At 43.4% G+C, this 16399-nt stretch overlaps 1 long non-coding RNA gene across 1 annotated transcript; it reads left to right on the top strand.

Moving 5' to 3' along the window:
- The first annotated feature begins 1444 nt into the window (after window positions 1-1444).
- LOC132888554 (uncharacterized) lies at window positions 1445-2359 on the top strand. The gene is made up of 3 exons (XR_009654948.1): window positions 1445-1546; window positions 2116-2175; window positions 2294-2359. It is a non-coding gene; the product is annotated as an uncharacterized LOC132888554 (long non-coding RNA).
- The last annotated feature ends 14040 nt before the right edge of the window (window positions 2360-16399 follow it).

Genomic DNA, 16399 nt, shown 5'->3' with positions numbered 1-16399 from the left:
ATGTGACGCTTGGTATTCAGGCCAAAAAGTTCAATTTTGGTTTCATCAGACCAGAGAATCTTGGTTCTCATGGCTTGAGAGTCCTGTAGGTGCCTTTTGGCAAACTCCAAGTGGGCTATCATGTGCCTTTTACTAAGGAGTGGCTTCCGTCTGGCCACTCTACCATAAAGGCCTGATTTGTGGAGTGCTGCCTGGATGGTTGATCTTCTGAAAGATTCTCCCATCTCTACAAGGATACGCTGGAGCTCTGTCAGAGTGACCCTCAGGTTCCTGCTCACTTCTCTGGCTAAGGCCCGTCTTCCCCAATTGCTCAGTTTGGCCGGGCGACCAGGTCTAGGAAGATTCTTGGTGGTTCCAAATTTCATCCATTTATGAATGACGGTGGCCACTGTGCTATTTGGGACCTGTAAAGCTGCAGCAATTTTTCTGTACCCTTCTCCAGATCTATGCCTTGACACAATCCTGTTTCTGAGGTCTGCAGATAATTCCTTTGACCCCATGACTTGGAGTTTGCTCTGACATGCACTGTCAACTGTGGGACCTTATATGGGCAGGTGTTGGCAATCCCCAATCATGTCCAATCAATTGAATTTACCACAGGTGGACTCTAATTAAGTTGTCGAAACATCTCAAGCAGTATCAGTGGAAACAAAATGCACCTCAGCTCACTTTTGGGTGTCATATCAAAGGGTGTGCACACTTACCGTATGTACATATGATATTTTACATTTTGATTTTTAATAAATTAGCACAAATGTCTGAAAACCTGCTTTCACTTTGTCATTATGGGCTATTTTGTGTAGAATTTTGTGACAAAAAATGAACTCAATCTATTGTAGAATAAGTCTTTAAAGGTCTGATGACATGTTTTTGACATCTTTGGCGATGTTTTATAACATAAAAAGTAATTCCCGATGATCCATATATTAATTCACGAAGGCGCCTATTTTACAAGTTATGATAAAAAACGCGGCTATTTGGGCAAATTTGACGGGGCTGCAGCACCCAGGAGACGAATAAGGAGGAGGGGCTATATGACGTCAGCGAAAGAATCTTCCTCCTCACTTACCAGTTTGTTGTTGATGCGACAGGTGTTCAGTTTGTCATTATTAGTATTATTATTATACATTATTATACATTATATATATATATAGTTATTATGCCTTCGCGTTGTGTTGCCGGCTTTTGCTCCAAAACTCACAAGGATGGGGTAAGTTTATTCAAGTTTCCCAGAGATCCCGAGCTGCATGCGAAGTGGGTGAAGCAAGTCAGGCGCACTCGTGACAAGTGGGAGCCCTCACCAACATCCGTCCTGTGCTCTGAACACTTCGATTTGGATTGTTTTGACACCCTTCCCAGCTTAAAAGAATCTCTTGGGTGTTCAGTTCAGCACAAACGTGTGTTACTACCATCAGCAGTGCCTACAGTATTCCGGAAGGGGTCTACTAGTAGCTATGCCGGATCCAGCAGTCGCCTGGGACAAGGCGACTCCTCCAAACACAGTCCTCCTGTCAGAACATGTGTTGAGAAACGACATAAGATAAAGGTACGTAGAGCTATAGAGTGCTCCGACATGATGCTAAAAATAGTAACACTGCGGTCTGCGCGGCCATCTTGGAAGTCACTCGCTCCAGAGCGTTCATAGAGTACACATCATAGAGTACACATTCATGATAATCATAAATGTAATCATAAAGTCGGCGTGATATCAGTCATGTATTTGATTGTGAAAGCTTGCGGCTTTCATGTAACTGCCGCCTAGCAACGAGAGGCAAAGGGTAAAGAGGGTAGGCTATCATAGATTCTATTCGGAAGAGATCAACACATGATTGCTTAAAAATTAGGTATTTTAACAATTTGCATCTGTTTTGTGATTATCGTGACACTTGTGTGTTATATAGAGCTGTACATCTTATCAGCACATCGAGGATCTTCCACCGGAGGCTTTAGCAAGTACTCGTAGCAACACTACACTTTACCCTTTGCCATGCGTTGTTAGGGAACGGTAGCAAGTACCCCGATGACCGACTTCAAGAATATGTAGAAAAAATTTAGAAATTATACTTTCCAAAAGTCATTTGAGCTTAGTGTATTGCATTTCCATTTATATTGTAGGTTCTTGCTGATGTTTTTGCGGAGAATGACGCAGCTGCTGAATCAGAAGCTGCAGAGTTTGTATGTACTAGTTGTGAACATTCACATTATTATCAATCTCATTTATTTAAAATCAGATAAAATCATGCCATCATGATCACTGCTTAAAGTACCAGTGTTTGGTTGTTCTTTTGTTCAGAGGAAGAGCTAGCACTAGAGAGTTCACCGGCGTTTTCATGCGCCATTTCCATTGAGTAGAACAGCCAGTGAACCGCAGCGTGTTCTTCCGCTGACGTGACAGCATGGCTGTGAGCCACGGACCCAGCTTTCTTGCGCTGTGCAATTAAAAGTTGGATATTCGCGTAACAACAGCTTCTTTTCACGCAATTATAACAGAAATCTAACATGTTTGCCATGTTGTATAGTTTATTTAAGAAATTGCATAGAGTCATGTTCGTGTCATCAACCCTTTAATGTAATAAAACGTGAAGGCGAAAGGGATGTGCAGACTTTCCGGCTTGACTGTATAGTAAACGGCTCTATTCGACAACTGTAGTAATCCATATTGTCAAGAAACGCTCAACTAAGTAAAGAGAAACAACCTCCATCATTACTTTAAGACATGAAGTGACTTTTAATTCATAAAAATAAACAAAACAGATTGAATTAGGTGTCCAAACTTTTGACTTGGTACTGACTGACACACACAAACATGTGTGAGTGTGTGCGCGTGGATGTGTGTGTGGTGAAAGATGGCTTCCATCTACAATGCTATACACTTCTAATCCTTTCCTGAGGCTTGATACAACAAATACACATTTAGGTCCGCGTTAATTACTGAATTTTAAGAAAAAAAAAAGACAATAACCATGTCCTCGAAACGATATGCTCCTGAATGAACAACGTGAGTAGATTTACATGATCTGAATATTGTCATGAACACAGGCCAGAAATCATGTATGCGAGGTGCATATACAACCCCGATTCCAAAAAAGTTGGGACAAAGTACAAATTGTAAATAAAAACGGAATGCAATGATGTGGAAGTTTCAAAATTCCATATTTTATTCAGAATAGAACATAGATGACATATCAAATGTTTAAACTGAGAAAATGTATCATTTAAAGAGAAAAATTAGGTGATTTTAAATTTCATGACAACAACACATCTCAAAAAAGTTGGGACAAGGCAATGTTTACCACTGTGAGACATCCCTTTTTCTCTTTACAACAGTCTGTAAACGTCTGGGGACTGAGGAGACAAGTTGCTCAAGTTTAGGGATAGGAATGTTAACCCATTCTTGTCTAATGTAGGATTCTAGTTGCTCAACTGTCTTAGGTCTGTTTTGTCGTATCTTCCGTTTTATGATACGCCAAATGTTTTCTATGGGTGAAAGATCTGGACTGCAGGCTGGCCAGTTCAGTACCCGGACCCTTCTTCTACGCAGCCATGATGCTGTAATTGATGCAGTATGTGGTTTGGCATTGTCATGTTGGAAAATGCAAGCTCTTCCCTGAAAGAGACGTCGTCTGGATGGGAGCATATGTTGCTCTAGAACCTGGATATACCTTTCAGCATTGATGGTGTCTTTCCAGATGTGTAAGCTGCCCATGCCACACGCACTAATGCAACCCCATACCATCAGAGATGCAGGCTTCTGAACTGAGCGCTGATAACAACTTGGGTCGTCCTTCTCCTCTTTAGTCTGAATGACACAGCGTCCCTGATTTCCATAAAGAACTTCAAATTTTGATTCGTCTGACCACAGAACAGTTTTCCACTTTGCCACAGTTCATTTTAAATGAGCCTTGGCCCAGAGAAGACGTCTGTGCTTCTGGATCGTGTTTAGCTATGGCTTCTTCTTTGAACTATAGAGTTTTAGCTGGCAACGGCGGATGGCACGGTGAATTGTGTTCACAGATAATGTTCTCTGGAAATATTCCTGAGCCCATTTTGTGATTTCCAATACAGAAGCATGCCTGTATGTGATGCAGTGCTGTCTAAGGGCCTGAAGATCACGGGCACCCAGTATGGTTTTCCGGCCTTGACCCTTACGCACAGAGATTCTTCCAAATTCTCTGAATCTTTTGATGATATTATGCACTGTAGATGATGATATGTTCAAACTCTTTGCAATTTTACACTGTCGAACTCCTTTCTGATATTGCTCCACTATTTGTCAGCACAGAATTAGGGGGATTGGTGATCCTCTTCCCATCTTTACTTCTGAGAGCCGCTGCCACTCCAAGATGCTCTTTTTATACCCAGTCATGTTAATGGCCTATTGCCAATTGACCTAATGAGTTGCAATTTGGTCCTCCAGCTGTTCCTGTTTTGTACCTTTAACTTTTCCAGCCTCTTATTGCCCCTGTCCCAACTTTTTTGAGATGTGTTGCTGTCATGAAATTTCAAATGAGCCAATATTTGGCATGAAATTTCAAAATGTCTCACTTTCGACATTTGATATGTTGTCTATGTTCTATTGTGAATACAATATCAGTTTTTGAGATTTGTTAATTATTGCATTCCGTTTTTATTTACAATTTGTACTTTGTCCCAACTTTTTTGGAATCGGGGTTGTACCTGTAGGAAGACTCTGTCCTTGTTTCTGGATGTGTGCCAGGTGCTCGCCAATTTATTTATTTCACTGATGACCTCTTTGTATCCAGGTCTCGAAAAACTCTGTTAGATCTTCATTTTTTTCCAACACTCACCTGAACAGTATCAGCCACAGCTGCTCCAACCACCTGGGTCATGGTGACCATGAAGAGGGGTCACTGAATTTTGGTGATGTTTTACCTGAGCCAGTAAAACAGAACCAACTGGTTGTTCTCCATTCTTTTAATTCTTTACATTTTAATGTGTGACACCTTATTTGTGATCTGCAAACAGGAGCAATGAAAGTCAGTGGTGAAATAGCAGGAGAAAGATGATGAAGGAAAAAAAACAAACAAACAAACCCTCCAGTATGGGTGTCAAGTGTGACTGACAATTTATTTCACAGCCTGTTGGATTGATGAAACCAAATATGCTGAATATGTTTGGACGCATGTCTTTTTATAAAGGCCCAGATTCCATGAAGGTCTTGAGATGAGGCGTCCACTTACAAGAACTGAATTCCGTCTCTTGCTGCTCTGACCACCACGCTAATGACAACCACTTTGTTGTTTTGCACAATGACATCCAAGTGCTGAGTGTGAGCTTCAATTTATTTCATAGGTCTGTTGACTGGATATAAAGCAGATACTCTGATGCCATATTTGCATGCGTGTCTGTAAAATGGACCTGAATCCACCCTTAAAGCTTCATTTTAGACTCCAGTTCACATGCAAAGTAGAACAGAAGTCAGTCTGTTTTCAATGCTTGATTAACCGATATCAGCTCTGGCCTCTCTGCTCCGACCACCCCGGTAATGGCGACCACGATGAGGGTCCTTTGAATTTCGATGATGTTTTATGAGTCTTAATTGGGCCTACCAGAGTCAGTGAAACAGAGCTGGCTGATTGGACGTTCCCCTTGACCTGGGATGAGGAGGACACGTCTCAAGTTCAGCCTGAGCCTGGGTGGCACCTGGATCAGCTTACCTCCACCTGTCCCTTGTTGGAGGATCACCCCCCCCCAAACCCCTCGCCCTCCAGACCCATACTGCACAAACTACTTAACATACCCCCAATACTCCAGATCTCCTTACGGTTGTTAAACTAAACCTGCCTCTCTAGGATAAGCAAAGTCACCTTCAGGCCTTGGGATTGAAGATAAAATGTAAATCAAGGCAAATGACGACTGAGTAAAGCATCACTACACGAGTAAAGCATCAGTTGATTAACTCTCATGGTCTGTTTACGACTTTGCAGTAAAACCAAGACACACAAAATCTCTGTTCTTTGCATAATGATCCTGATATTTTGAAATATTAACTTGTGACGTCAAAATATTAATTCAGGTCAGGACAATATTTATTTCAAAAACACCACGTCACCTCAGAGGATCCAAAGAAATCGCTTTGTTCCTCAGAAAGTTGCTTGGTATCAAACCTCAGACAAAGTTCAGAGGTTCAATAACATGAAAAGGTAACTATAAATGGATAAGAAGACATGTCCTTTAATTACTAAAAAACTGATAACTGGCAAATTACTGTGGGACAACAGGAATAAACCATCAGGATAGGCAGGATGTGTTTTTAACTTCTCTTTTTAAATAATTGTGTTGTGGGGCACTGAGAGTGACTCAAATTCATGCTGGGTTGCATGACACCACCCCATCATTGATTACTTTCCTATGGTAGCATGCCAAGTTTTGTCCGATTCCTGACTTGACCATTAAGCCTGAAACATTACTGACTCGAATAAAAAAAAAAAACGAAAAAAAACCGTATTAAAAGTCATTTGCACTCTCGTACACAAGATGAAGTGAGTCTCAAAAGATCTGCCAGATTCAGTGACCCACTTTCAGGTTGAAACATAAGAAAGTGATTATAACCTTTTATTAAACTGCAGAATCCATATTCTGAACTGCGTAACCCCACTGCAACCCTCCCGTGACATCCAACAATCACATTTGGTCTTCAGATTCAGCATGTGTTGCACAGAAGAAAACGATCACCTTGTGACGAGTTGTGCTCTTTGATGCTGTAATGAAAAAAAGAACATAATTCAGTAATACTCCATCAAGGACCAGGAGAGAGATGCAGACCAGTGGACTTTGCATTCTTTCACAGTATTGCAAAAGAGCGCTGGGCTGCACTTGTCACCGCTGTCCATGACACCGAAGCAATGGGCCAGCCAAAATGAGCCCGTGCCATTGGTGAGGTAGACAATGTGAATACCAAACTGGAAGGAGTTTAAACTTGGGGCAAGATTGCTCTCATCTGGCGTTCTCCGACTTCATTTTGAAGTCAAATGACTCCTAAAGGCTATCGAATGAGTTATAGAGTAACATGTTTGGACCAGGAATTTGGAACGGTGACTCATAATATGAAACTCACCATTTTCACAAAAGTGACACATGACGTATTTATTTTAAAAGAATGACCTGTGCAGATCCAAACCGAGAGAAAATCAAAGTGGACGCTAGATGGGTAAACGGCGATTTATCCAAGCGTGAGGGATAAAAAGCTAATTTGAGGCAACACATGGAACGAGGAATGTAATGCATCCTTGATGTTGGGTGATTCCACAATTGAGGTGCTGTTTTGTCTCTCATGATATTACATTTACTCATATGTATGCAGACTAAAGGTGAAAGGACACCACAAGATACATAAACATTAATAGAATGCAAAACAAGCAAAAAAAAAAAACAACCCAGCACTTAAGGCCTCTGCATGCTCTTGCGACAAGGCTTTCGCAGATAGCTTTTCGCAGACAGTTGTAATTTATCGTTGAGCGGGGAGTATAGGCGTGCGCGATGTTATTCACCACCACAACGCAAGGGGGCGCGAAGTCGCGAAATCGCTAGGAGTAGTTGGTGGGTGTGGTTAGTGGAGTGTTTATCCTCCGGTTACTGAGCAACAGGTCATTCAACACCGCTGTCCTTATAATGCGCTGTCCTTATAATGACTAGAACTGGAGTCGTATAGATGTACGTACTTGCTCACTTCCTCGATCAACCGCTCTTCGTGCTGCTCCATCTTCACTCGTGTTTTTAAAAATGGCGGTCGTGAAAACAAACCAAACCACGGAAGTAGGGAAGCGGAAGTGCGTGTACAGCGGATGTAGAGTGGACCAATCAGAGCCCTCTTGTCTGCGACGCTGTCTGCGAGGCTGTCTGCGGTGGTCACAAATTTTGGGAGGTGCGCGCAGAGCGTCTGCGAAGGGGGGGGGGCTTCGCAGACGCCATCTGCGACGCCGTCTGCGAGGACTGGGTTGTCAGCATAAATTGGCCCTTAGAAAGCAGCATTTTTGCCAGTCAAGGCCCACAATATGCAAGAACAACTTACTTTCAAATATAATCATTAAAATACTTTATAAAAAAAAAACCCAACAACAAAAAAACTCCTACTTTAATCTAATGCTTGTAAAACACTTTTGTGAATAAAGTTGTCCATTTTAGGTTGTGAAATAATGTACATTTTAGTCGTACATTCACTCAACCTGAAAACATTTACATCATTTCAAGTCCAGCAAGTCACATTTTAACCGGAACATGCATGATCCAAATTTCCTGAAGCTCGTAGGAAGAAAACCGAGTGCTGTTTTTCCCCCCTTTGTATTTTCAGTGATACTGTCTGTCATTTTGAAAGTGCAACCTTGTTTATGTATTGAAAGAAAATTATTAAAAATGTTAACTGATTCAGGGTGGCACGGTGGTGTAGTGGTTAGCATTGTTGCCTCACAGCAAGAAGGTCCGGGTTCGAGCCCCGTGGCCGTCGAGGGCCTTTCTGTGTGGAGTTTGCATGTTCTCCCCGTGTCCACGTGGGTTTCCTCCGGGTGCTCCGGTTTCCCCCACAGTCCAAAGACATGCAGGTTAGGTTAACTGGTGACTCTAAATTGACCGTAGGTGTGAGTGTGAATGGTTGTCTGTGTCTATCGCTACGTTCACACTGCAAGGCTTAATGCTCAATTCCGATTTTTTTGTGAGGTCGTTCACATTAACAAATATATGCGACTTGTATGTGATCCTCAGTATGAACGAAAAGCGACCTAAAAGTGTTCCGCATGCGCATTGCAGGATACGACGACGTCACACGCAGTGAGCATGGCCAGTGTTTACGGAAGTAAAACCGCCCGGTTGCGGTATGACTCATCCAATCTAGCTTGAATAGCTGCATCCCCCCAAATGGAAATCAGCTCCCTAACCTCTGCGTCCTTCCATTGAGAAGATTCAGAACCTTCACAGCCCGAAGCGTCCCTCGCATTGATGTCATGCGCAGGGGCGCAGATACGTTTTTTGAACTGGGGGGGACAAAAAACTGGGGGGGACAAAGCTGCCAGCAAACCAACCCCAATCCCGATATGCCTGTCAAACTTGTTGTGGGTTACTATAGCAACCAAGCTCGAGCTCGCAACCTGTGCAGTCTGCGCAGCTCAACCAACCGAATATCAGTCTTTGTTTTGTTTTATGTGAGTTGTTGCAACTATGTATACACTGCCGTGCACCTCAATAAACCGAATGGTAATTAGTCTTTTGATTTTTCCGTGAGGTTTGCCTTATGCAAAGTGGGGGGGACCGAACGAAGTGAATTTAAATCTGGGTGGGACAAATCCCACCCGTCCCACCCTCTATCTGCGCCCGTGATTATGCGCCATGTTGTTGTAACTTTTTTTGAGAGACCCGCCGCCTACTTCAGCGCAGAATAGTGACGTTTGTGGCTTGTTGATGGCGTGTAAGTCGGATGAATGCGACCTGGCGGTTCAGACTGAAGTCGCATATGAAAAGAGCGGATAGGAATCGGAATTAGGACCACATATCCAAACGGCCTGGGTCGGATTTGAAAAAATCGGATCTGTGTCGTTCATATTGTCAATAAAAGATCGGATACAGGTCACATATGGGCGAAAAGATCGAATTTGAGTCACTTCAGCCTGCAGTGTGAACGTAGCCTATGTGTCAGCCCTGTGATGACCTGGCGACTTGTCCAGGGTGTACCCCGCCTTTCGCCCGTAGTCAGCTGGGACAGGCTCCAGCTTGCCTGCGACCCTGTAGAACAGGATAAAGCGGCTAGAGATAATGAGATGAGATGAGTTAACCGATTCGAATTTCCTTAATGTCCTCATGCTATTAGCATGGGTTCCAGTTCACTACGTTTTGTATATTTTCTACTAAATAACTCAACCCTGGTACTAATTTTAGAGCAAAAACCAGCCAGTGTCAGCAAAGCAACCTTGTAAATTAAAAAAAAAAAAAAAAAAAAAAAGGGACACTGTTGCTTGTTTTCTTGGATGCACTGTGGGGTTAGAAGTGCTAAATGACACTGCGAATGTGGAATTGTCCATTTGACTGGACATTGACACTATTCATGCGCTCTCTTATTTAAGAAATCAAGTCAGTCCTTCTTACATGAAGCAAATAAATACAATCCGACATGGCACGAGAACAACAACATGGCTAGAAATATGGCATCTCTGTCTCACTGCCTGTAAAATAACGCTCCTTTTGAGAAGCAAAGCCTTACTGCGGCCTTATCGCTTCAGGCCGTCTGGCTCCAAGTCAAGTCGAGGTCCAGAAGGTGAAATGAGTTTGGCAACCTCGACAGGCAGAACACACATCCTTGGTGCTGTTAGAGGGATAAAGAGAGGCAAAACTGACTGCATAAGCAGGACAGATAGAGTTTCACTGTCACTTCTCTCTCTCAGTCGATGCACATTGGTCTCTTAGAGACTTCAAACACTTCACTGGCAATCATTTCTCAATAAGACCCAAAGGAGGTTGAGTTTAATGGTTTGCCAAAACCATCCGGCGCCCACTTTGTCCCTCTACAATACCGCACCGTGATGCGTCATGAGTAGACAAGGAGTGGGACTGGGGTGACCTCTTCATCCAAGCCTTCCTCACTTCCTCTATACATCTAGTCTTAGACGGTTTTTCTTCTTCTTCTCTCCCAGAGCAACTTTCTTCATCATTTTTCTTTGTGGTCAAGCCCCAAATAAGATACCACTTTGATCTTCTGGGACAGAATGACTGCAATTGATACCCAATATCATAAATGAGTCTCTTTTCTGCCTCATTAGATGTCATGAAGCAGACGAGGCGTACACACGCATGCAAGTTCAACCACTCAGAACGCTTAGCACAATCACAAATGGCCATCCTCAGACCACCAGTCATCTCCCGACTCTCTCTCGGTCATTCTCCGTGTCTCTCACCCGCCTTGTTAATGATGGATGATGAGCATCGCTGCCGCTGTAATCAGAGGTGATCTTCGATGTGGTCGTGACCACACACGTGGAGAAACGCTGGGGCATCGTAGACGAGCACTTGGTCCATCTGGTGAAACCAAAACCCATGCCTGGGCAATCATTTTAGGATTAGTTTGAGGGGGAAGGGAGAACCATTATATCCTTAACCTGTGCTAAGAGGCTGGCTTATGGACTACAAAGCACAGCTGAGTGCTGGCTAAAAGACAGACTAATACTGTGTGAACAGGACCAGGAAAAGTCAAGATCCTGAGATACACACTTGGACAAAATATATATACAGTGTATATTTAAGGATGTCAGGTGTTTTTCTGTGATGACCTGGCGACTTGTCCAGGGTGTACCCCGCCTTTCGCCCGTAGTCAGCTGGGATAGGCTCCAGCTTGCCTGTGACCCTGTAGAAGGATAAAGCGGCTGGAGATAATGAGAATGAGGTGTTTTTCAAATACAAACCACAGAATCAATGATTTTGGAAGACCTGTGGGTCAGAGAAGCTCACGTTACATAAAACAAAAGTAACATTAAGAATAAAAGCAAGTGTTTTGGATTTATAGGCTCCAAACTATGATAAACTTAAGAGAGGAAATGGATTTAAGTAGCACACACTGCTTATGTAATGAATAAAACATAACAGGGTGCTGTGATGTGGCCTGATGCAATGCTTAGCACTACAAAAATTGATCATTTTCCACTCGTAGCATTGCCCAAAGGGTGTTATTATAAGTGGTTATACCACAACAAAATGCTAAAAAAAAAAGTTTTGTTTCACTGAAAGAATGAGATACTTTTTACCCACTTTCTTCTTCTTCTGGCTGCTCCCGTTAGGGGTCGCCACAGCGGATCTTCCTGACGCGACCCTCCCCTATGGGGTGCCAAGTGTCACCGGGCCCATTTCGTGGATGAAATGCATTTTGTCCATCACAGAATGCATTTCGTCATCACAGAATGCATTTCGTCGGACGAAATGCATTTCGTCCATCACGAAATGAATTTCGTCCATCACGAAATGCATTTCGTCCACAGAATGCAGTATGGTAGATCACGAAATGAATTTCGTCAATCGCAGAATGCATTTCGTCCATCACAGAATGCATTTCATCATCACAAAATGCATTTCGTCCATCACGAAATGAATTTCGTCCATCACGAAATGCATTTCGTCCACAGAATGCAGTATGGTAGATCACGAAATGAATTTCGTCAATCGCAGAATGCATTTCGTCGGATGAAATGCATTTCGTCCATCACGAAATGAATTTCGTCCATCACGAAATGCATTTCGTCCACAGAATGCAGTATGGTAGATCACGAAATGAATTTCGTCAATCACAGAATGCATTTCGTTGGACGAAATGCATTTCGTCCATCACAGAATGCATTTCGTCATCACAAAATGCATTTCGTCGGACGAAATGCATTTCATCCATCACAGAATGCATTTTGTCCCACGAAATGCATTTCGTCCATCACAGAATGCATTTCGTCATCACAAAATGCATTTCGTCCGACGAAATGCATTTTGTGATGACGAAATGCATTCTGTGATGGACGAAATGCATTTCGTCCACGAAATGGGCCCGGTGACACTTGGCACCCCAGACTCCCCAATCTATCTGTGCTTCATACTGGCACTCAGTATACACTGGCTTGTGCAACCCCAGTGGCTGGGTATTTTACCGAACGTGCATGTGTTTGAACTGTGGGGGAAACCGGAGCACCCGGAGGAAACCCACACAGACACGGGGAGAACATGCACGCTCCACACAGAAAGGCCCCCTGTTGGCTGTGGGCTTCAAACCCGGAACCTTCTTGCTGTGAAGCGTCAGTGCTAACCACTGCACCATCGTGCCGCCCCTTTTACCCACTTTCAGTTACAGTTAATATTCATGTTTAAATAATAGCAGCTATAAACGGTCATTCCTCCATCAGCCTTTTCCCCACCCCTTCTCTCTACGTTAATAAAACCAAAATGAGACTGAATTCTCAAATCTGACTGGTCAGAAGGCGGCGATTCATTTTCTAGAACAGTAGCTTTGACAGTTCGAAGCACAGGGACATGTATAATTGTTCATACAGTGAAACTTTCCAGAGGGAGACCTGTAGTCACCATTTCTGTAAGGAGTCTCCTGAGTGAACACACTGTCAGACGGAAAGCTGTCACTTTATGCTTTTGTCTCCAATGTCTAGAAAGAGAAAAAGAGGCACTGGTGAAGGAACGACAGTTTATTGCTGGGTTTCAGTCACGTGATTTTTCTTAGTGGTTTTACCAGAAGTGAAATAGCCGGTGGTCTAAACAGCTGCCGTAGTGCAAACAACTAGCGATAACTTATCAGAGTACGCTCGTAATCTAGAAGCCGCTGCTGGCTTTAGATATATTCAGAAGATCGCTATGTGCAATGGAATCGACCCCGACAGTCTGGGAAAGAAGGATTTGTCATACGATCTCAAAAACTACCCTTCAGTCGAATTCCTCGACATCTCCAACTATCTGGTGTTGCAGACGTCCTTCTACACCGCAAAACAGATGAAAGCGTAGAAGAGTACGGAGGCTTACAACTTTTTTGTACGTGGCTGGGTAAAGGACCTCGCTATAAAGTCGCTGCCGAATGAATCCGCGATTGTTTTTTTTTAAGCTTTTCGTTCGCATCTTTACAGCGAAGCGCTGCAAGTTGAAGTGTAAACAAACAGTTGGCTTGATTCTCACTTGTGTTGGCTCTTATCTCTCAGCTAAATCATTCACAAAGATCATCAGAAACCCCTTTAAAGACCTGGATCTTAGTTAAACGAGACGGAGAAGTGATCACGGCGCATTGTAACTGTACGGCTGGGGAAGAATTTTGTCACCACCTTCATGCATATGGACTTTGTGAGGAGTAAACAAAGAAACAGCTGGGGACTTCAGCGCTTCGTGACTAAAAAAAAGTACCGTAAAATAACGACACATAGCAAGAAAAGTACTTGGGAAACACTAAAGCTGAGCGGGAAATACAAACCTTTCACCAAGTCATCACTGCAAACTCCAGCATGCTTCGACTCGGCTCCCTTCCATTTCAGTCAGAGGTTCAAAAGCCACCTTTCTCGACGTCTTTTTGTGAAATCCTGTGTTCGTTCACCCTTTTTTATTAGTTCACGGGGAACCCTGAAGAAACTTTTATCAGTTTCACGGTTTGATCGATTTGAGCAACCTAAAACAACGCAAGCGTAAGGCGTTTTTCATGCGAGTGATCAATGCACCTTCTCCGTACAAACGATTTGTCAACTGAGCTTTGGTAGACCACCAGCTAAAGTTTTGAATAAATAATGAGGCGGATGTGACGTCACGTGAAACGCAGCAATAGCTGCCATAATGTAAGTGGTAACAGGAAGTTGACGTGTCCTGTGGACATTCTACTTTACTTTACAGGTATTTAGCAGATGCTCTTCTCCAGATTGACATGCAACATACCCAGAGCAGCCCGGGAAGCAGTTGGCGCCTAGTTAGGCACCTTGCTCAAGGGCACTTCAGCCATTCCTGCTGGTCCAGGGAATCAAGCCAGCAGCTTTTTGGTCCCAAAGCCGCTTCTCTAACCTTAGGCCATGACTTCTACATATCTTGTTAAAAGGTCACGATTATCTTCCTATAAGCAGCATGCCTTATGTTTTACTCCTTACTAATGTAACTCATCTCATCATCTCTAGCCGGTTTATCCTGTTCTACAGGGTCGCAGGCAAGCTGGAGCCTATCCCAGCTGACTACGGGCGAAAGGCGGGGTACACCCTGGACAAGTCGCCAGGTCATCACAGGGCTGACACATAGACACAGACAACCATTCACACTCACATTCACACCTACGCTCAATTTAGAGTCACCAGTTAACCTAACCTGCATGTCTTTGGACTGTGGGGGAAACCGGAGCACCCGGAGGAAACCCACGCGGACACGGGGAGAACATGCAAACTCCGCACAGAAAGGCCCTCGCCGGCCACGGGGCTCGAACCCGGACCTTCTTGCTGTGAGGCGACAGCGCTAACCACTACACCACCGTACCGCCCCCTAATGTAACTTAATCTTGTTATTTTTTCTGACTAGTTCGGATCAACAACAATCGGTTATCGTGATCCTGAGTCACACATGTGTGGAGAGTGTACATTTTCGGATTGGGTGACCATTTAAAGATCTGTAATAAAGAAACACTACAACAGCACTGTGAACATGTTCCTGTGCCCATCCGTGGATTTTTCAGGTCTAAAACATGGAAAATGTTATCACTTTAGCGTTGCCGTGACTCATTCAGGCAAGATGAAAATGGACGTGGAGCATCTCCTCTTGTGCTGTAAACAGTCGTCATCATTAGATGTGCTAAGCGCAGTGTTTATCAGCAGAGATTACGGCCACTATCAAAAAGAGCAGAATGCCATTCGGGGATGGCCGAAGCGCCGCGACGCAGCTGCAGGATTTCAAAGGAGGGACAGAAACTTCATTAAAAAAAAAAAAAATTAAAATAAATAAACACAGGATGCTTAAGAACTCAAATAAATATGATAAACACCATGCACGCACATGAAAGGCAACTTGTTTAAAAGAAATCTTCAAGAGCTTCCACAGCAGGATAAACACGTTTGCTATAGCGCCGACACGTTTTTAAGCCCGATTTCCACAATTGTCTGTATACGCGTGTGGAGAGGGGGACTACGGGGAGCGGAAAAGTGAGAGACAGGAATAGCGGGGGCATAATGAACGACGTATTGTGAAATCTTTACCTACAAAGCAGTCTCCTTCCATGCAAATGAGTCTCCAGCTCCCTGTTGATAAGGATCTGTTTGATGGGCCACATGCTGAATATGAAGCGGCTAATTCCCTTATTAGTATTCTACATGGTTGATTGGCAAAGAGTGGGGAGAGAGAGAGAGAGAGGGAGAGAGAGAAGGAGAGAGACCAGGCTCATGGCACACTTTTTTTTGGCAAAAACAACAACAACAACAAAAAAACCCAGTACTGATTTGTTTAATAGTGTCAGCGAGTCAAAAATCACAAATCTCTCGTTGATTGTTTAGGAGGGCTGTTAGCTGGGCAACAGATGCCCCTGGTTTAATTAATAACTCATTACAGAGATGTGATTATATGCTTGAGCTACTAATAGGCACTGACAGTTTAACATGCCCAAGAAAAAAGGTGTTTTGACAGAGTCGAGGGAGGAGGACTAAGCTTTGGATGCACTTGAGTGTCTGCCTGTCTGTCTTCTCTGATGTCTGTTTGTTTTGCCATCGTGTCAATCCTCGATGCCTTCCTTTGAGAAATTCTGGAGGAACTGCGAATTTGTGCATTTTAGCACGACCATGACAGCAATTAACCATCAGACCTCATCGAGAGTGTATACTCTCAAAAAAACAAATCTTCAAAAAAAAATCACTGCTGATCTTTACGCATTACCCTGGTGCACATGATGGCTCAAAATATGCTTAAAGCGTAG

Source organism: Neoarius graeffei, chromosome 7, assembly GCF_027579695.1.
Source record: "Neoarius graeffei isolate fNeoGra1 chromosome 7, fNeoGra1.pri, whole genome shotgun sequence".
Classification (NCBI taxonomy): domain Eukaryota; kingdom Metazoa; phylum Chordata; class Actinopteri; order Siluriformes; family Ariidae; genus Neoarius; species Neoarius graeffei.
This window is presented reverse-complemented; position numbering and strand designations above follow the sequence as displayed.